Source organism: Rhineura floridana, chromosome 3 (assembly GCF_030035675.1).
Source record: "Rhineura floridana isolate rRhiFlo1 chromosome 3, rRhiFlo1.hap2, whole genome shotgun sequence".
Taxonomy (NCBI): domain Eukaryota; kingdom Metazoa; phylum Chordata; class Lepidosauria; order Squamata; family Rhineuridae; genus Rhineura; species Rhineura floridana.
In genome coordinates, this window is record NC_084482.1 from 25,045,634 (window position 1) to 25,067,033 (window position 21,400).

Here is a 21,400-nt window from a genome sequence, read left to right on the forward strand (position 1 = left end):
ATTTTTAAACCGCCCATAGCGAATATTGTTTCGGAAAGTGCAAATTTTGATAGATTCAGTTTGAAATGCGAACTGAATTGAATTTCTCACCCATCCCTACCTTGAGGCTAATTTGAGGCTTCCTGCTTCATGGCGATATGCAGCAGCTAAACAATTCTAATATTCCTCCAGAAGAGGGCAGCGCTACCTATTTTCCCAGAAATTAGCCCTTCATAGCTGCTTCGTGCCCTGTGCCAAACACACCTCCTGGGTCAATAGAAACACCACTTGCATTATAAACTAGTAGTACATGCGTAATGTCTGGCGCTACCTGTTGCACATGCCATGAAACGTTGCAGCTTTGAGGTTGATTTGTTTTCGCCCTCCACCCTTTTATTTTGTCCATTTGTGATCATTAGAGTGATAAAAAGGTAAGAGACAGAGACAGAGACAGAAAGGCAAACTTCCGCCCATCCCCATTTACCAGTCTTTGGAGTCAGCCTGTCTTATGCATGCTGAGATACATCAGCTGCCAAATCTGGAAGTGGCTTTGTTTCTGTAGCCTAAAACCATATTTAAATGATGTGAACATCTGCAGATAAATGAGAGTTTTGCTTCTCAAGTTGCTGACAAAGGAATATGGCCCTGGGAGCAATTCCCTCATATCCTTTGGTCGTTGCCACTCATAGCGTTGGTTTCTCCTTGTATTAAGTTTTCTCACTGCAGGAGTGCCAATTCTGATTACAAAGAGTGCCCCCCCGCTTTATTTAGTGCAGGGGTGGGGAACCTCAGGATTGAGCACTGAATATGGCCCTCCAGACCTCTTTATCTGGCCCTCAGAATTCTTCTCAGGCCAGGCCCCTCCCAAGGCCATGTCCAACACTGGCCCTGCTTCAAGTGACTTCGGAAGGTTGCCCATGAGAAATTGTACCCCTCAAGCTGAAAAATGTCCCCCACCCTTGATTTTGCAAGTTGAGATAGTTTTATGTTTTGACTAGGTGCAACTATGGAACTGTGACACCCAGCCCCCATCAAACCTTTTTGGGGGTGAGTCAGGAGAGAATAATGATGAAAGAAGGCATAGCTGAGATGGGGTGAAAGGGAAGTGATGCAGAGCCAAGGGCAAAAGTAAGGAGGGTGTGGGAGCAGCAGAGTTGGGGAAGGGCCGTAGCTCTCTGCTTTGTATGCAAAAGGTCCCAGGTTCAATCCCTGGCAAATCTCCAAATTGGACTGGGAATGTCTTTTTGATACAGCTTTTGAGCCAAAAAAACTGCAACATGAAATTCGGATAGGTGCAAAATCTCAGGAATAACATTCTGATCCCCACAATAGTCTGGAAGGTACATATCAGGTCAGCTCATATCAGCATTTGCAAAGATCAAATTCCACAAAGTATCCCATGGCATTCCAGCTCTTTTGTCCAGAATAACAGTTGTAGTAATTGGATCTGCAAAAATGTTCTCGCTTCCCTCTATGTCAGTGGTGCCTTCCCATTGCTGTTGAGACTACAGCTCCCATCATCCCTGACCATTGGCTGTGCTTGCTAGGGCTGATGGGAGTTGAAGTCCAACAGCATCCGGAATGGACCATGTTGGCTTCCCCTACTCTACGGGGTCTAGCTCTCACACCTCGTCTGGGAAATCAAACAGATTACTTTGTACTTCACTGGTTATGTTTTGTTGAATATTTGCAAAGGAGAGAAACTCTTGAGAGTTGATCTATGTCTTTCAAAAGAGGAGGTAAAAACAGGCTGGTTGTCTACTGTAGGAAACAGGGTGCTGAACTAGATGAATCATTGGTATGATTCTGCAGGGCTTTTTATGACCTCATGATGCAATAGCAGAATTATTTATCTACTCATATTCTGCTTTATTGTCACAAGAAGCTCTCAAAGCAGTTTACAAACAATCACCAGAATAAAAATCACAATGTTGTTGTTATGTGCCTCCAAGTCAACTATGACTTATGGCGACCCTATGAATCAGTGACCTCCAAGAACATCTGTCATGAACCACCCTGTTCAGATCTTGTGGTCTTCAGCTTGTCATGGGGAGACACCTTCTGAGTGCCCCTGGCTGGCTCAGTGCTGGGTATGGTTTGATGTCACAACCCTTCAGAGTATGACTGGTCCTTGTCTGGGCGGAAGGAAACTGGGAAATGAAGCTTCGTCTTGACCAATGGCAAAACAGTCTTATTTCTCAACAATGAGCTCAGCAAATGTGCAAGGAACCCAGATAGTGTTACACACAGCCCTCCTGTTTCTCCTCTTTCTGATTCCTTATGTTGTATATACTCGCCCCTTTCACCACCACGAAGAGAAGAAAGGATTTGAGTCACCTCCCGAAAGCACTTCCAGTAAAAGGACTTTGACTCACTCTGCTTGCTCCCCAGACTGTCAGCAGCATCGCATGACATAAACACCATCTTTCCCACTTGCGACAATGGTAGCATCTGTAGGGACTGCCTGTTTTCATTGCATGAATGACTCCCCACCACCACCACCTTGCCAGCAAACCTGTCTGCCTCCATAGGATGATGGAAGGAGGGTTGCCAGGAATTTGAGACTGAACTGAGGAACGTGGGGGGGGGAAGCTTCTGCTTAAGGATCAGAGGTGTTGTTGGCTCTCTTCCTAGTGGTTGGTCAATATTGTATTGTATAATCATTTCTTTTTCTTGGATTGAGAAATATTGAATGGGAACTGAACTAGCCATGATTGCAGGGGGGGAGTCAAGTGGCTGCAAGATAATTTATTCCTGCCATGAGTGCGAATTAAAAACCTCATTTGAAAGGTCAGCAACTGACATTTGGTTCCATAGTGACTTGGCAGATCTCAGCCTAGGTACTCCCAGAAGCAGCGGGGAGGTGTAGGAACTCCCTCAAGAAATATCATGAGTATTTTTATATTTAATGTTTAATGGCTTTACAATAAAGCAATTTGATAACAAACTACCAGAGTTTATTTATTACATTTATATCCTGCATTTCTTCCAAGAAACTCAGAACAGCATAGGTATGGTTTTCAAGTTGTCTCCCATCCAAATGATTCCTGCATCATGTGGTCTCTAACCTGTGACCTTATTTATAGACTAATATTTTCCCCATGGTATCCAATGGGCCCAATATAGTAGTTCATGTATGCTCTACTCTCTCCCCAAATGAACATATCCATGGGCTCATACACACACAACTTGCATGCCTCTGAGAGAGCCCAAACCACTGGCAGACACCCAAGCAGTGATATGGGGTGGAAGAATTTTTCTGGAACGTTTTCCAAAATGCTTTTTTTCTTTCTGCACACCAATTTTTCCATTTCTTAAGATCATTAGTAACAATGAATGGATGCCAGTTGCATTTACAACATTATGCAAGCTTGGCAGTTTCACAGTTAAAATTAATGTTTTTCAGATGATTATCCCTAGCAAATATGTAATCCACAGTTCTTGGGTTGCTAACATTTTTTAATGTGTCAATAGTTTTCCTGCCTTAAATTTAAACAATGTAAGGCAGGTGTGGAGAACCCTTTGCACTCTCAGGTGTTGCTGAACTACATCTTCCATAATCCCTGGCCATTGGTCATGCTTGCTGGGCCTGACGACAGCTGTAGTTGAGGCCAAAAGTACCCCACACCTGATGTAAGGGAATCTCTTGTTATTTTTAAACCTTTACAAGTATTCCAGTAAAAAAAGCCTGCATAATATATATAGCCACAAGAGTGGCTGTATACTATAGTCAGCATGGATTTTTCGCTTTCCGCAATGTTAAATTGAAAATACCCCCATGCCATTCTGATGCTTTCCATAAATTCATTTCAAAACAAAACCATACAAAACTTATAGTCCTGAACTCAGAAATGCTTGCTTAACAACCCTCTAAATTTCATGGCGATATACAAAACAGAGAATTGAGAGTTCAAAGTGTAAAAATAGAAACCAGAGCCCTTTTGGCCTTTTTTCTGTTGGAGTTCTCATAATTTGTTGAAATTAATTAAAAATCAGCCATGTTCACAGAGTACCTGTAATCCTATTATTGACCTTGTCCCATACCCTGACCTTCATCTTCTACAGTTTAGAAGTAAAAAAAAAAAAAGCCTGGCTAATTTTTAATTAATTTAATAAATTTAGCATTGAACTGAATGATAATGTCAGGCATGCTCAGTAAGAACCAATTGTCAGTATTCTAAAAGCCAGACTCACAACTTGGCTAATCAGGAGGCCACACCCACACCAGACCTTTGTTTCACTTGAGACAGTCATGGCTTCCCCCAAAGAATCCTGGGAAGTGTAGTTTGTGAAGGGTGCTGAGAGGAGACTCCTATTCCCCTGACAGAGCTTCAGCGGCCAGAGTAGTTTAAAAGTCAGCCGCTCTGATTGAAGCTCTGTGAGAGGCACAGGGCATCTCCTAGCAACTCTCAGTACCCTTCACTAACTATACTTCCCAGGATTCTTTCGGAGAAACCATGGCTGTCTAAAGTGAAATAAAGGTCTGGTGTGGATGTGTCCAGGGACAGTTTTGGTTTAAATTTGGGTGGGAGGCTACATGTGCCTGCTGTAGAATAAAAAGGTGGGGGAAACCCTGAAAAAGCATGATACTGTTCACAATGTTTTCCTTTTGGAAAGGAAAGGGGCTTCCCCTCTACCCAGTGCCCACCCACCCAATCTCCTCCCCTCCCCTTCCCCTTCTTCCCTCCCCCTCCCATACTTGCCCTCCTCCTCTCCCCCACCCCTCCCCGAGGTCAGTTTCACCTATACTAAGCATGATCGCACAGGAGTAAATCCCACTGAAGTCAGAAAGCATACAAATGATCAAACTTCCCCTCCCCTTCTCCTATCCCCTCCCTATTGCCCCTTCCCTCCCACTTCTTTCATCCCTCCCTCTCCCCATCCCCTTCCAATCCCCTCCTTTCCCCTCCTCCTCCTTCCCCTCCCCTCTCCCCCTCCTCCTCCCTCATGATCAGTTTTACCTATCCTAGGACTACAACCTGGGAGATGAGGGTTCAAATCCCCACATAATCATGAATCTCACTGGGTGACCTTGGGCCAGGCACTGCCTCTCAGCCTCAGAGGAAGGCAATGGTAAAATACTTCTGAATACTGCTTACCATGAAAACCCTATTCATAGGATCGCCATAAGATTCGACTTGAAGGCAGTCCAATACATTTTCAAGCATGATTGCACAGGAGTAAATCCCATTGAACTCAATAAATATGCAAATGATCAAACCTGCCTCCCCTCCTCCTCCTCCCTCTCATCACCTCCCTTTTGTCCCTTCCCTCCCCTTTCCTTCACCCTTCCCCTTCAAACCCCCTCCTTCCCCTCCCCTTCAAATCCTCTCCCTCCCCTCCCCCTTCTGCTCCCCTCTCCCCACTTCTTCCTTCCCTCTACTCCCACTCCTCTTCCCCATGGTCACTTTTACATATCCTAAGCATGATTGCACGGGAATAAATCCCACGGAACATGCAAATGATCAAACCTGCCCTCCTCCTCCCCTCCCCCTCCCCTCCTGCCTGCTTCCATCCCAGCTCCCCTCTGCCTTTCCTCCCCTCCCTCCTCCTCTTCCTTCTCCTGCCCTCCCCATCCCCTGTGGTCAGTTTCACTTATCCTAAGCACGATTGCAGGGGAGTAAATCCCACTGAACTCAATATGCATCAAATGATCAATCCATTCTCAGCAAACATGCACAGGATCCCATTTCTTACCTCCCAGATTAAAAAGCAGGGAAATTCACTCATAGGCAAAAAACCTTGTGGTTTAAGAACATACCTATAACGAACAGATATGTCTATCAAACTTTAAAAAGCAGGGAAATTGGGCAGCTATAGTGAATGCACCAGGGGAGCAGGAGACCGAACCTCCTCTCTGAGATATTGTACTGCCCAACAAATTTGTCAAAATGCAAAGACAATTTGGGTTGGTCTTTCATAGTTCAATCCACTTCCTGTGTAGCTTGGAAGAATTGGATAACATGTGCCTCTGAGCTTATGGTGAGTGATGGCAACACCTGGAATCAGCCCAAATAACAGAAACAAGACATGTGCTGTGCTGATCTTGTTTTAGCAGGGAGGAAGCAACAATATTAAGACAGTTGATAGAGTTCAGGTAGTCACTTTAAATATGTTTGATTTACTTTTTAGTGAAGTTTCCTATAGTAAATCATTCTCTTTTGCTTCTGTTTCTGTGAATATATGAAGTACAGAGACACTTTGCAACACTAAAAAAAGCTGCAAAAACAATTGTGGAATAATGGTGGTGACTATTCTGCATAATAGTTTCCAATGGACACGAGGAATGTCTCAGTTTGCACAAGATAAAACAGTGGGAGGTGAAATATATTCTAGCAAAATTCTATGTGTGCTGTATGTTTTTAATTCACCATGCCCTCCTTTCCTTAAGTGGTGTTTAAGCATAGCAGGCTGAAAACATGCATCTTGGCCAGGCCACATTTGTTTTTTTCCAACAGCTAGTGTCATTGCTTAGGTAACAACATATTGTAATCAGTCTGATTTTACATCAAACTGCAGTTTCAGATTCAACTGTTAATGCACTCAAAATAGAAATAGAACATAACCTCCAGTTTGAAACACAAAAGGCTGTCTTCACCATCATATGACGTTGACCAATAAAAAGGCTTTGAAATTAATAAAAATAAATTTGACACAGATTTGTAGGATGAATAATGCGAGAAATAAAATTTTCTAGTTTAGATTCTCTGTAGAAACAGTAGCAACTCAGAAAAGAAGTGAAGTAAGAAGAACACCAAAAACGTAATTCTCCATCTTTGGAGATGGCAGTGGTTGCCACCACTCACTATATGCTCAGAGGCACATGTTACCAAATCCTTCCAAGCTATGCAGGAAGTGGATTGCACTGTGAAAGACCAACCCAAATGGTGTTTGCATTTTTACAAATTTGCAGGGCAGTACAATATCTCAGAGAGGAGGTCCGGTCTCCTGCTCTTCCGGTGCATAGCTGCCCAATTTCCCTGCTATTTAAAGTTTGATAGCAATATCTGTTGGCTATAGGTACGTTCTTAAACCGCAAGGTTTTTTTTGCCTTTTAGTGAATTTAAACTACATTAAAGGGTAAAGGTGTCTCTGTACTTGTAGTGCGAGTCGTTTCCAACTCTTAGGGTGACGTCTTGCGACGTTTACTAGGCAGACTGTATATATGGGGTGGGATTGTCAGTTCTTTCCCCAGCCTTTCTTTACCCCCCAGCATATGCCGGGTACTCATTTTACCGACCACGGATGGATGGACGGCTGAGTGGACCTCGACCCCTTTTTCCGGAGATTCGACTTCCTCCTTTCATTGGAATCGAACTCCGGCCGTGAGCAGAGCTTCGGCTGCGTTACTGCCGCTTACCACTCTGCGCCACGGAGATTAACTACATTGATGCTTTAATTTCCTTTCTGATCAATTACATGTAGTGTATTGGGGCAAAAAATTAATATGGGGCACTTCCTTTACCTTCTTTGCTACAGTAAACACAAGTAAAGCAAACATGCTGAATTAGATCACTCTCAAGGAGAATAAAAATGTTAATATTCATATAAACCTCATTTGCATGGAAAATTTCTGGAAAATCTCCCAATTCAATTTTCTTTCTTTCCTTCTTCCTTTCTTTTCTTTGGCAAGCCCGTATCTCTTTGTCCAAGCACCGTTTTACAGAAGAAAATTTGGAAGACCAAGAACTGAACTTGATATGTTGAGAGGTCCTCAGAAAGATACAACTCATAAACATTGCCATAAAGTAATGAGGGCCCTTAGTGCATTTTATCTCCAGCATTTACTCATATTAATCACATCTCTCTAAAAACCTTTTTAAAAAGAGAATTCCTTAAATGTTTTGCCCAAGCAGGAAATCCAAGTTTGGCTCAAACTTTGTGGTAGGCAAAATCAGATGTCAGCTTTATGCAGAGTTTCTCAACCTTGGGACCCCAGATGTTGTTGGAGTACAACTCTCATAATCTCCAGTCCCATTAAGTAAGGGATGATGGGAGTTGTAGTCTAACAACATTGGGGGACCCACGGTTAACTCTGATCTACAGCAAATGCACAGGAGCATCCTTATGGAGGCTGCTATTTCCTTTCCCTATGACACCTTCCGGTTGTGTTAAATGGACCATCTGGAGTATTCATCACGACCAGTAAAGCTTACATCTCCTCTCCTGCAATGGCTAAAGACAATCAATACCACTTCCTGATCAGTCCCCATCATTCCTGTAACTAATCCTTCTGGCATGACCATCTTTTTAGTGTTTTAGTTTTTTAGTGATTTGTTTGCCAGCCTGGGCTCCTCTGGAAGAAAGGACGGGATGATGATGATGATGATGATGATGATCCAGAGATCAGACAGGAGGGAGCAATGCCATGAATATCTGGGACTTCCAACTCTTAATGTGAAAAAGTGCACTAGGACTTAGGGTTCAAATCCCCATTTAATCATGACGCTCATTGGGTGACGTTAGGCCAGTCACTCAGTCTAACCTACCTCACAGGGTTGTTATGAGGATGAAATGGGGAGGGGGAGAACCACATATGCCACCATGAGCTCCTTGGAGGAAAGGTGGAATATAAATGTCAGGAGAAACTTCCTAACTGTTACAGCTATACGACAATGGAATCAATTACCTAGAGAGGTAGTGGGCTCTGAGACACTGGAGGCATTTAAGAGGCATTCCCATCTGTCGGAAATGCTTTGATTTGGATCCCTGCATTGAGCAAGGGGTTGGACTTGATGGCCTTACAGGCCCCTTCCAACTCTACTATTCTGTGATTCTATGCAATAAGAAATAAATGCATTATTTGCTGCCCTGGGTTAAGTGTCACAAACAGGCAATAGGTTTCAGAATATTATTTTGAATCTACAAAAATAAAATGGTGACTGGATTATCAAGTTGTTGTACAGTTAAGCCACTGTGCAACAATTTGGATCTGGATGACATTGCTTAGAGAGAGGTCTATGTTTCTGAGTGGGGAGCAAGGTACAAAATTAATAGACATGCAACACACAACAACAAACCACTTCAGCTGGACCAAAAAAAGGCAGGCTAGGTGGTAGCCTGTGTCATCACTTGACAATGCCGGAAAGGGAGGGCTTCAAATGCTGCTATATAAGCAGATGATGCCAGGGGGAGCTGTGTTGTAGGGAGTCATGTGTGTGGTGATGTTTAGGAAATGCTTTTGTTGTTGTTGCTACTGCTGCTGGAAAGTACTGGCTCCCAAAGCTCCATGTCAAGGAATGATGTGCTTGAGCTGAACACTAAACCTGATGCCTTGAGCACTTTGCAACCACTAAATATGCTAAAGAATGCAATCTAAGAATTAAGAGCAGATCCAAGGGTGCTAAATCAAAGACGCCTGTAATAGAAAAGGAGACAGCCAAAAGCTGAATCAGTTTGAGTCTCAAGTATGAGCCCAGCCCAGCGCTTGAGTCAATAATAACTTTTCATCATTTTGTACGCTACTGGTGTTTGGAATTGCTTCACTGACCTGGAAGCAACGGCTCATTAGCTCAATCGTCCTGTAAACTTTGCTCATCATCATGACCTGAAAGGAAAATGGAAGATAACTAGCAATGCAAATGAGGAGTCCATCACAAATAGAATATGTGTACCCCTTTGCAAAGGATGATGGTCAGACTATGAGGAACATAGGAACAATATCTAGCTCAGTATTGTCTACACTGACTGGTGCCAGCTCTCCAGGATTTCAAGCAAGGGTCTCTCACAGCCTTATCTGGTGATGCTGGGTATTGAATCTGGGATCTTCTGCATTCAAACCAGATGCTCTACCACTGGGCTATGGCCCTTTCCCTGTTCCCCCCCCTCTGTCAGGGCACTCATATCTTTAGCAGCTGTATGATCAGCAGAAATTCAACAGGTGTGGTTTCCCATTACATGAAGATAACTGGATGGAGAAAAGCTTCCGTGCTGAATCTCTTCCTGTCATATATTTATTAGCTGCACGAAAGCCCAGGTAGTAAAAAATGGGGATGCAACCAGGGGTGTGTAAAAATGGCTTCCCCAAATTCCCTGTGCTACTTGGGTGGCAAAATGGGAGGGGGTGATTTCACCAAATATTATCTAGGGGGAATGAAAATTCCCCAACACTTTAGGAGGAGCTTGAAAAAGGAAAACAAAGTTCTCTCCTAAGAAATTTCTGGTTGCTCAGTGTTGTGTGAAACTCTAGCCATAATGGTGGATGAAGGAATCTAAGACAGGAAGACTGGATAAAGTACAGGGCCAAAGGCACTGCTTCTTTGAACAATATTTAAATAATATTAAGCAATATTAAAAATGGATCCATAGTTTATTTTATTTAACAAGATTTATAAACCGCTTTATTAAAAAAAACCCTCTAAGTGGTTTACATAAAATAATATAAAATATTCATAAGAAAATGCTGATAAGATCAACAGACCTTAAAAACAGGGAGACATAATAAAATAATCAAAATACAGATAAAATCAACAGTTTTAAAAACAAAGAGAGCTGGCAATGCTGAGCTAAATATCTGGTCGAAGTCTGCAAATGATCAATTGCATGTGCTGTTGGGAAAAGCTGAGTTGTAAGAGCCAACCACATGGATGCCATAGCTTAGTGGCAGGCCACGTGCTTTGCATGTAGAAAGTCCCACAATTCAATCCTTGGCATCTCTAATTAAAAGGATCCAGGAGCAGGTAATGGGAAAGATCTCTGCTGGAGATGTCAGAGAACCATTGCAACCAGTCAGAGGAGACCATACTGGCTCTAGATGGATAAATAGTCTGACTTGGTATAAGACAATTTCCTATATTCCCATGGATTCTGGTTAAGTGAAAAGACCTTGCGAACAAGCACCAGGAAACATCTAGTGTGCAACCACAGATCAATGGCAGAGTACATCCTTTGCAGATTCCAGGTTCAATCTCTGCTCTTTCCAGTTACAAGTTGTCAAACAGCACAGCTGGGAATAGTCCTCTACATGAGAGTTTGGAGACCTGCTGCTTGTTAGGGCAGACCACAGTGGGCTAGCAGCTTCAATAATTCATGTATCTGAGGGTTCATGCATACATCTGTGTCCCTTTATTACCCAGTGTACCCAAATGTATAAACTGCCTCTGTCATAATGTATCGTGATTGAAGTGATAGGGAAGATCTGTCTGTGTTGGCTGAGATTTTCTCCTGAGAAAATTGGTGAGATTTTTCTTTTTCTCATCTTTTCCCCAATACAGCAGATGCCACTTTGCAGAATTTTCTCCAAGTATTCTCCACTTTTTTGGTGGGTTTTTTTTTGGGGGGGGAGGGGGCATTTTTAGCAGCTGTGTGATGAGCAGAAATGCAACAGGTGTGATTTCCCATTACATGGAGATGCCTCAGTGAGGATGCTAGGTCAAGGGCACTGTGAAGGATGCAAAGTGGTGAACAGACTGCCAACATCGTTGCTGATGCCGCCACTTTCCATGACAGCAAGAAGAAAAGAAAGAAAAGGAGGGTGGGGGAAAAACCTAACAAAAGAAAGAAGCTATGATAATGGGGACCCCTTCTGCTGCTAAACTGTTGGAGAATTTCTTCTCCCCCTGGAGAAATTTGGTTAAATTGCACCACCAAGTTCTCTGCCTGCAAATAGAGTGGAGGTCACTGGCACATAGCTCTAGTTCAGGGCTGGAGAACCTTTTTTCAACACAAGGGCCACTTTCTCTTCTTGACAACCTTCCAGGGCCCACATGCCATTGGCAGCCGGGGAGGAGGGGGGAAAGTGGACAGAGGAATAAAGGTGAATTTTATCTTGGTACGATCGGGCTGCCTCATCAAACATCTTGGTGTTGGCTCAGCAACCTGCATCTCAAGGGAAACAAAAGGGCAAGAATACCCTTTACAGACAAAATGCGGTGTAATGGACCCATAGGGAGGTCTCTTCCTTCCTTAGAGGTTACTGCTGCTGTAAGCAAGTGGTATTAGCAGTGGGCAAGCTGGCTCTATTAGAAAACATTGAAAAGGTCATCATAATTAAGCATGAGTTTTATTTATAAAGACCAGCCACCTCTCATCTCCCTTGGCTAAGTCAATAGAGGCTCAGTACAGGCAGTTTAACAGGACGATTAAAAGAAAGCAATGATAGTATAGTTCACAGTCACCTTTCCGAGCATATATTCTACAATATTAATTAATGGATACTATCAGGGGTGCTACTATCCCATGACTGTCGCTCTCTGATTGATGTGGCAAGGGAAGCATCAGCAACGAGGAGGAAGATGAGCTCTTATAGCAAAAGGGGACATCTCCATGGACTTGTTTTTGTGCATGCATGTGTACATGTAGTTTTATTTATTTATTCGGCTTATTAGTCGCTTATCTGGCTGAATTGTCAGCCGCTCTAAGCAACGTACAAAGCAGAACATGCAAACATCAAAACATTAAGAGACTAACAATAAAAACTAACAATAACGGAAAAGCTAAAAAAAAGGAACAGCAAACCAAAAACATTCATCTTCCTGGTAAAGGACAGTCCCCAAACAAATGTCACTAAGAGCAGGGGTGGGGGGGCAAGGCAGATGGAAATGCTTGCCCCTTGATGGTCCCAGCACAGTCTCACCCCTGCAGCAGCACGACCCAGCCTGCAGCTTCCCCCGACAAGGCCCAGGCAGAGGGGTGGGGCAAGCCAGGTGGAAATGCTTGCCCCTTGATGGTCCCAGCACAGTCTCATCCCTGCAGCAGCACGACTCAGCCTGCAGCTCCTCCTGATAAGGCCCAGGCAGAGGGGTGGGGCAAGGCAGGTGGAAATGCTTGCCCCTTGATGGTCCCAGCACAGCCTCATCCCTGCAGCAGCACGACTCAGCCTGCAGCTCCTCCTGATAAGGCCCAGGCAGAGGGGTGGGGGGCAAGGCAGGTGGAAATGGTTGCCCCTTGATGGTCCCAGCACAGCCTCATCCCTGCAGCAGCACGACTCAGCCTGCAGCTCCTCCTGATAAGGCCCAGGCAGAAGGGTGGGGGGCAAGGCAGGTGGAAATGCTTGCCCCTTGATGGTCCCAGCACAGTCTCATCCCTGCAGCAGCATGACTCAGCCTGCAGCTCCCCCCCCCCCCCGATAAGGCCCAGGCAGAGGGGTGGGGCAGGGCAGGTGGAAATGCTTGCCCCTTGATGCTCCCAGCACAGCCTCATCCCTGCAGCAGCACGACTCAGCCTGCAGCTCCTCCTGATAAGGCCCAGACAGAGGGGTGGGGCAAGGCAGGTGGAAATGCTTGCCCCTTGATGGTCCCAGCACAGTCTCATCCCTGCAGCAGCATGACTCAGCCTGCAGCTCCTCCTGATAAGGCCCAGGCAGAGGGGTGGGGCAAGGCAGGTGGAAATGCTTGCTCCTTGATGGTCCCAGCACAGTCTCATCCCTGCAGCAGCAGTTTAATCTATAGTGCACTGGAGTGGTGTGAGGTTCATCAAGTCATTACACTCTGTTTCATGAATGAGGAACTCGTGGCTCGCCAGATGTTGTTGAACTCTAATGCCCATCAGCCCCAGCCAGTGTGGCCAAGGCTCAGGGATGATGGGAGTTGGAGTCCAGCAACATCTAGAGGGTGGGCCACAAGTTCCCCATTCCTGCTCTATCTGACTGTATTACTAACAGCTCCAGGGATATAGTCTGAAAGCCTGTGAAGCAGCAACCTTACCGAAGCCCAAAGCAGGTTTGGGGCTGGTCAGTTTAGTTCATGGAAGTGGGTGGGGGGACACTTGGGAGCCTCACACACAACACCTTGAAACGTAATTAATAATGGGAACATCCATCAAAATGCTTATTTTGGTTATTTTGCAACCGCATATGAAATAAGCCCTTTCTGTATCTCTTCCTACCAGTAGCTCCTGTTCTGAAGCCCTCTGCCAGTTTCCTCCCACTTTGCCTTTTTTTAACCACTTTGATTCCATAGCTGCCTAGAGCCTCACTCATTTCTAAGGTTTGTATTAGTTTCCCCCTCAGCCAAGGTTTACTTCCCTGATAGTAGTCCTATTGATTTTTGGACTTGTAGCATGCCATGGGGTCTGGGAAGGGGATTCACTGTGTGAGGAAATCTTGTAACAGGTCTGCCCTAAAATCATGAAGCAGCAGAAGTTGGGAAAACGTAAATGCTACATTTATTTGTGGCCAACAGCTACGGCTTGCTCCATAGGTAAGACTAAGACTCCAACTACTTCCCACTTAACTGTGGAGAGAACCACACCCATGGAGAGGAGGGGAGTTTCTATTACAGACAAGGCATGTCTCTTAAAGAGACAGACCACCCACACTAGGAGACTCTCTCCCTTCTACAGTTAGAATGTTTATGTACACTCTGTGACATCACAACCACCCATCTACGGGAGGAAGTGGTGAGAGGCAGTGGAGGCTGGTGGCTCTGATGTCAGTGGGGCAGTGAATCCACTCCGGGTTTTTGTCCAAACTTTCAAAGAATTGAAAGTTTGGACAAAAACCTGGAGTGGTTTCACTGCCCCGCTGACATCAGAGCCATCAGCCTCCACTGGTGTGAGGTGAAAGGATCTAGGCAAAGAAACAACTAAGCTGAAGAAGAACTTTGAAGGTTGTAACACTCACCTTGTATTTGAAGCTAGTAACCCAGGCCATTGACTTCTGCACTTTGAGGCATATGAAGGAGGGGGCATTGCTAGATATAACTGTCACCACAAGAACAACTCATTTGACCCACAACGGTTTGCTTGCTTCTTACCGGCATAGAGCATATCTTATTTCCTTCAGAGAACTCTTCTGCTTGGCTAGCTTTGCCACACAAGATGGAAGACTGTGTTATAGCAGAATAGCTTGGCTGCCTCTCTCCAAGACACAGGTGCAGTGAATGGCACAGAGCCCCAAAACAAACTCTGCATTGTTAAACAGGAAGGTGTTTGTTAAGGAATCCGAATACTATTGCATTTTAGAAAAAGAAAGGAAAATGACCCCATCTAGTTCTTTCCTTCAGAATCTAGGCCCCACGTGCACTTAGGGGTGGGTGAGAAATTCGATTCAGTTCAAATGTAAAGCCTAACTGATCACATCCACACTTTCTGAAACAATACGAGAACTGAGACACAGTCATCTTTTGAAATTCGCACTTTTTAAAATTTTGCAATGCAGTTCGCCAACCAAACAATATTTACAAAAGTGTTTATGTTAGGGGAAAGTGGACATAAAAATGAGTCAGTTTGTGAAAATAACATTAAAAATGCATTACATTAAGAGAAATTGCTTTCAAAAATGTGTACATTAGTCAAACCTGCCTACAAAAATGAGTTTATTAGGAGAAATTTGCCCTAAAATGCTGGAGAATTTTTGTGAGGATTTTTTTTTTAAATCACAAATTACTGCAGAAAGGTGTAGTACCAAATTTAAGATTTGGAAAAGACTGGAATGGAAAAAAATAAAGATTGGAAAAAATGAGAAAGTGAGAGAACCGAAATTGACAGATCCTTCCATCCCCATCTGCATTATACATTCAAAGCAGTGCCATACCACTTTAAACAGCCATGGCTTCCTCCAAAGAATCCTGAGAACTGTAGTTTGTTAAGGGTGCTGAGATGTGTTAGGAGACTTCTATTCCCCTCAAACAACTACAATTCCCAGAGTTCCCTGGGAAGAGGGATTGACTGTTAAATCACTCTGAGAATTATATCTCTGTGAATAGCTTGATGCCCCCGTCTGGACTGGAATCATAGAATCATAGAATAGGAGAGTTGGAAGGGGCCTACAAGGCCATCAAGTCCAACCCCCTGCGCAATGTAGGAATCCAAATCAAAGCATTCCCAACAGATGGCTGTCCAGCTGCCTCTTGAATGCCTCCAGTGTCGGAGGGCCCACTACCTCTCTAGGTAATTGATTCCATTGTGGCATGGCTCTAACAGTTAGGAGGTTTTTCCTGATGTCCAGTCGAAATCTGGCTTCCTGAAACTTGAGCCCATTATTCCGTGTCCTGCACTCTGGGATGATCGAGAAGATATCCCGTCCCTCCTCTATGTGACAACCTTTCATGTACTTGAAGAGTGCTATCATATCTCCCTTCAGTCTTCTCTTCTCCAGGCTAAACATGCCCAGTTCTTTCAGTCTCTCCTCATAGGGCTTCGTTTCCAGTCCCCTGATCATCCTTGTTGCCCTCCACTGAACCTGTTCCAGGTTGTTTGTATCCTTCTTGAAGTGTGGAGGCCAGAACTGGATGCAGTATTCAAGATGAGGCCTAACCAGTGCTGAATTGAGGGGAACTAAAGCTTCACGCGATTTGGAAACTATACTTCTGTTAATGCAGCTTAATATAGCATTTGCCTTTTTTGCAGCCACTTCACACTGTTGACTCATATTGAGCTTGTGATCAACGACAATTCAAAGATCTTTCTCACATGTTGTATTGCTGAGCCAAGTATCCCCCATCTTGTAACTGTGCATTTGGTTTCTTTTTCCTAAGTGCATTTATCCCTGTTGAATTTAATTCTGTTGTTTTCAGCCCAATGCTCCAGCCTATCAAGGTCCCTTTGAATTTTGTTTCTATCTTCCACGGTATTAGTTATGCCCCCCCAATATTGTATCATCTGCAAATTTGATAAGCATGCTCTGTACCTCCTCATCCAAGTTGTTAATAAAAATGTTAAAGAGCACTGGGCCCAGGACCGAGCCCTGTGGTACCCCTCTTGTTACTTCTGCCCAGTTTGAGAAGGAACCATTCATAAGCACTCTTTGAGTACAATTCTGCAGCCAACTGTGGATCCACCTGATAGTTGTTCCATCCAGCCCACATTTAGTTAGCTTGCTAATCAGAATATCATGGGGCACTTTGTCAAAAGCTTTGCTGAAGTCGAGGTATATTATGTCCACAGCATTCCCACAGTCTATCAGGGAAGTTACCCAGTCAAAAAATGAGATAAGATTGGTTTGGCAGGATTTGTTCTTCATAAATCCATGGTGGCTCCTAGTAATCACTGCATTGTTTTCAAGGTGCTTACAGACTGACTGCTTTATAACCTGCTCCAGAGTTTTTCCAGGGATTGATGTTAGGCTGACTGGTCTGTAGTTCCCTGGTTCTTCCTTTTTCCCTTTTTTGAAGATGGGGACAACATTAGCTCTCCTCCAATCATCTGGCACTTCACTGTTCCTCCATGATTTCGCAAAGATAATACACAGCAGTTCTGAGAGTTCTTCAGCCAGTTCCTTCAATACTCTAGGATGCAGTTTATCGGGCCCGGCTGGAGCCATGGGGTGGATGGGGAGGGTGTCTGTGCATAGCCCTAGTAAATAGAATCTTGGGTGCACTAACAAAAGAATCTAATTTGCTTTTACCCCCATCACTTTCATCCAAGCATAAGAGTGCAAGAAGAGTCCTCCCTCCCTGAGTGCACCCACTTTCTCCTCACCAAAATTTGCCACTGCCCTAGACCAAAACTGCCAGAGGGAGAGGACAAGGCATGCAGTGGTTACTCTTGCATTCATTTTCTTCCCCTCTCATTGCTCACTCACACATGAAGGGTAGAGGATTTTTTGACTGCTGATCTGGGAAGGGCCAGTAGAAGGCCTTCTAGACCCACATACAAAAAAAGGTCTTAGGTTCAGTCCTTAATCTTTTCCAGTTAGGGCTGGGAAACAGTCCTGTCTGGAGAGCAGCTGCTAATAAGCATAGACAATATTGAGTAGGGATGAGCAAGAAATTCAATTCAGTTTGCATTTCTAGCCAAATTTCTGAGATTCGCATTTCCTGAAACAATTTGAGAACCAAAATACAGCCATCCTTCAAAATTTGCACTTTTTAGAATTTTGCGATGCAGTTGTCCAACCAAGCAGTGTTTACAAAAAATCCTTATACTAGGGGAAAGTGTACATAAAATGAATATATTGGTGAAAACAACACATAAAAATGCATTCTATTAGGATGAATTGCTTCCAGAAATGTGTACATTAGTCAAAACTGCATAAAATATATTTATTAGGAGAAATTTGCACTAAAAATATTATTATTATTATTATTATTATTATCCCACCCTTCCTCCCAGCAGGAGCTCAGGGCGGCAATGTTGTAGCAACATTCTAAAATGTTGAAGAATGTTCATGAGGATTTTGTTTGCAAATCGCTACCGAAATGTGGAGAAATGAATTTAAGATTAGAAAAATGAGAAACTGAGAGAATCAATATTGACAGATCCTTCTATCCCCAGTACTGAGTTAGGTGGACTAATTCTAAGGCAGGAATAGCCACCATGGTACCCCCTAGATATTGTGAACTACAATTCCCATCATCTATGACCACTGCCAACATTGGCTGTGGCTGATGGGAGGTGTAGTCCACAACATTTAGAGGGTGCCAACATTAGTTAACCTTGGTCTAAAGCAGCTCTCTATGTTCCTAGGGCAGAGGTGGGGAACCTCCAGCCCCCAAGCCAATCTTGGCCTGCTAGGGGATCTAAGTTGGCCTACAAGACCATTTTCCTCAAACCATGGCTATCACTCATGATGCCATCTGATGGGTGGGAGGGCAGTCTTAAATCCTGTGATGCCTGTGAATGCCTGTTCCCAGGAAGGAACCGTGCATGCAGCCAAAGCAGCAGTTTTTAACTCCCCAATAAGCAGCTAATGAGTGGAGATTAAATCTTGCTCTTTTCTGCACTATTCCATGCCAACATCTTTCTGATTTGGGAAGGAGTTTGCATGGAAATCCCTACTAAAACGAAGGAACAAAAACTATCAGGAACATGTTTGCATCAGAATTCTCTGCTAAAATGGGGGTGGGGAATGTTTGTTTTAGCAGCTCCCTGCAAAGTGAAGTCTGGACTTCACCTTTCACCTCACATCATTGGCCCACGTGGCCAATCCTGATAAATATCTGACCTGTGGAGCTAAAAAGGTTGCACACCCCTGTCCTAGATGGATAGGCAGCAAGAGCAAAGAGCAGGAGCAGCACGGGAATGAGGTTGTAGGTGGGTCCCTACTGGAACAGGGGCCTCAGCAAGTGCCCAACGATACCTATCCAAAACACCAGCCCTGTGACCGCGTCAGGAGGATCCTTAAATCTGCAGACCTTTTATGCTTCCCCTCAGCATGCCAGTATCATGTACTAAAACAGCTGAAACATTCTTATTCTGCTATCCTTTGTGATTCCTGTAATAGGCAGGGACTGGAACAGGGTGTAAGTCAAGTTGACACATCCCTCAAGGAATTAAACCATGAATTATGTGCACCCCCTGCCCCCACAGAATTATATCAACAGGCATCAAACCACTTTATATATCTTGGATGGTACTAAAATGGGCACTTGCTTGAGGGCTAGCAGGAGGAGGGTAGGTGGGGAGAGGGGCTGGGGTTGAAGACAAGAAGGGACAGGCATGAATTCTGCACAGAAGCTCCTAGAAATGGATGCCATGGTTACGGTTGCCTGGGCAACCACTGCAACATCCATTTCTCTGCACAGGAGCTGAAAGTGAACGACAATTTGGAAAGCAGCAACCCAGAAGAATCTTGAAGGCCTGTAAAGGCCAGGTGACTGATCCACCTCAACAGAGGTTGCTTTTATGCTCAGCAAAGCCAGATGGTTTAGCACACAGATGGTGCATTAATTTGCAGCTGTCTGCTCTCCATCTTTGCACCTTTCCCTGAAGCACTCAATAAATAAACAAATAAATACATTTCTTACCCATCTACGCAGGTTGCCATCCATCCCCCCTCCAAAAACCTACTGTTGTGTGCATGGGTCAAGGGACCACCTGTAACATTTTACTACCATTAGTTCTCCATTCGGGAAATAGCAGGTTCATAAACAGCCCAGCCAGTACAGAGCAGTCAACTTAGATTCTGAGCAGTCTCTCTCTCTCTCTCTCTCCCTCCCTCCCTCCCTCCCTCCCTCCTTCCCTCTCTCTCTCTCTCTCTCTCTCTCTCTCTGTGCAACAGCTAAGGAGGCATTTCCGAGAAGCAGCCTGGCTCATCATCCAGTCGCTCCCACCTCGCCTGTCAGTTCTCCCCCAATTCACTGTTTATGAGGGGAGATATTTCTTGTAATTGGGTGTTTTGGAAGAGTCTACTTGATTAAAGAATCACATTGCAAGGCATACTTTTGGCAGAAGGCAAAGGGAGCTGCTGTTATTTTTCTCCTCTCCTGGAATTTCTGGTGTTGGACAAGCACTTGGAAATTAAAGAAAAACATATGGAAGAGGAGTGTGTTGGGATGTGGAGGGGGAAGGTTGGAGAGAGGGAAAGAGGGTGTGCATCTTTCCTCCCAGCTTGCTTTCTAAACTGCACCACTATGCTATGTGGAGTGATGTGTGAGCTACACAGATTGTCCAGGGACAGGGGAAAGGCTTATTTATGAATGGTGGGGACAGAGATTTCAATTTCAATGCAAGCAATCCTTCTGATTGGTTCATTGAGACTAGGGATGGGCAATAATTTCAATTCAGTTCACATTTCAAGTCAAATTTATCAAATTTGCACGCACACCCCAAAAATATGAGAACATGAATCCTTTGAAATCCAGACTTATTTGAATTTTGCAGCTCGCCAACCAAAAAAATGTTTACAAAAATGCATATTAGGGGAAATTATGCATAAAAAAGAATGCATCAGTGAAAATAACATGCAGAATTTGTATCATAGGACAAGAAATGGCTTGCAATTAATTACATTAATCAAAACTGCCTACAAATGTGTTTATTGGGATAAATTAGCACTAAAATGCTGAAGACCTTTCACGAGGATTCTTTTAAATCACAAATTGCTGCAGAAATGTAGAGAACAGAATTTAAGATTGGAAAAACGAGAAACCGAGAGAACCAACCCTGGCTGACCTTTTCCTCCTGCATTGAAGCAGCCTGCTATCCCCCCCCCCGTCCCCTGCTTGAGCATGAACCTGCAGGGAGTTCTAGAAATTAACTGGTGGCAATATAGGGTCAATTTATGCTTCCTTCTTTCAGGATAGGCATTTTTCTCTATCTGTAAAGTAATCACATAGTTACTATCCATTGGTTGCTACCTCCAAGAGGTCTTCTGTATCTTTAAAAGTTGGGCAGGGGGAAGGGAGAGTTCCACCTTGTGGTTTTTCCCATTACCGAGTTGCAAGAACACCTGCACTTGGCTGACTCTCTCTTCTCCTAAAGATACAGGATCAGTCTCAGGTCATGAACCCGGCAACCCTAGTAGGAAGGTGTGTGGGGAAATGACATCACAGGGCCCTGCCCCTGAAATCTCAGCATGTGGGATGCTTCTGACCTTGCAACCCTATTCTCTCTCTCCCTCCCTCCCTCTCTCTGTTTCTTTTTTCAAATTAAGAACAGTCTTATGTCCTATACAAAAAAATAAAAATGGAAAAAGAATGCCAAGGCTAACAATCTGAAGTGGTAGGGCTCCAGTGTTCCCTTTGCATTTTGCCCCATCCAAATGCTAAATCATTTCAGTGCCTTCCAGACTGCAAGCTTCTCTTCCCCCATGTTCAGTTTG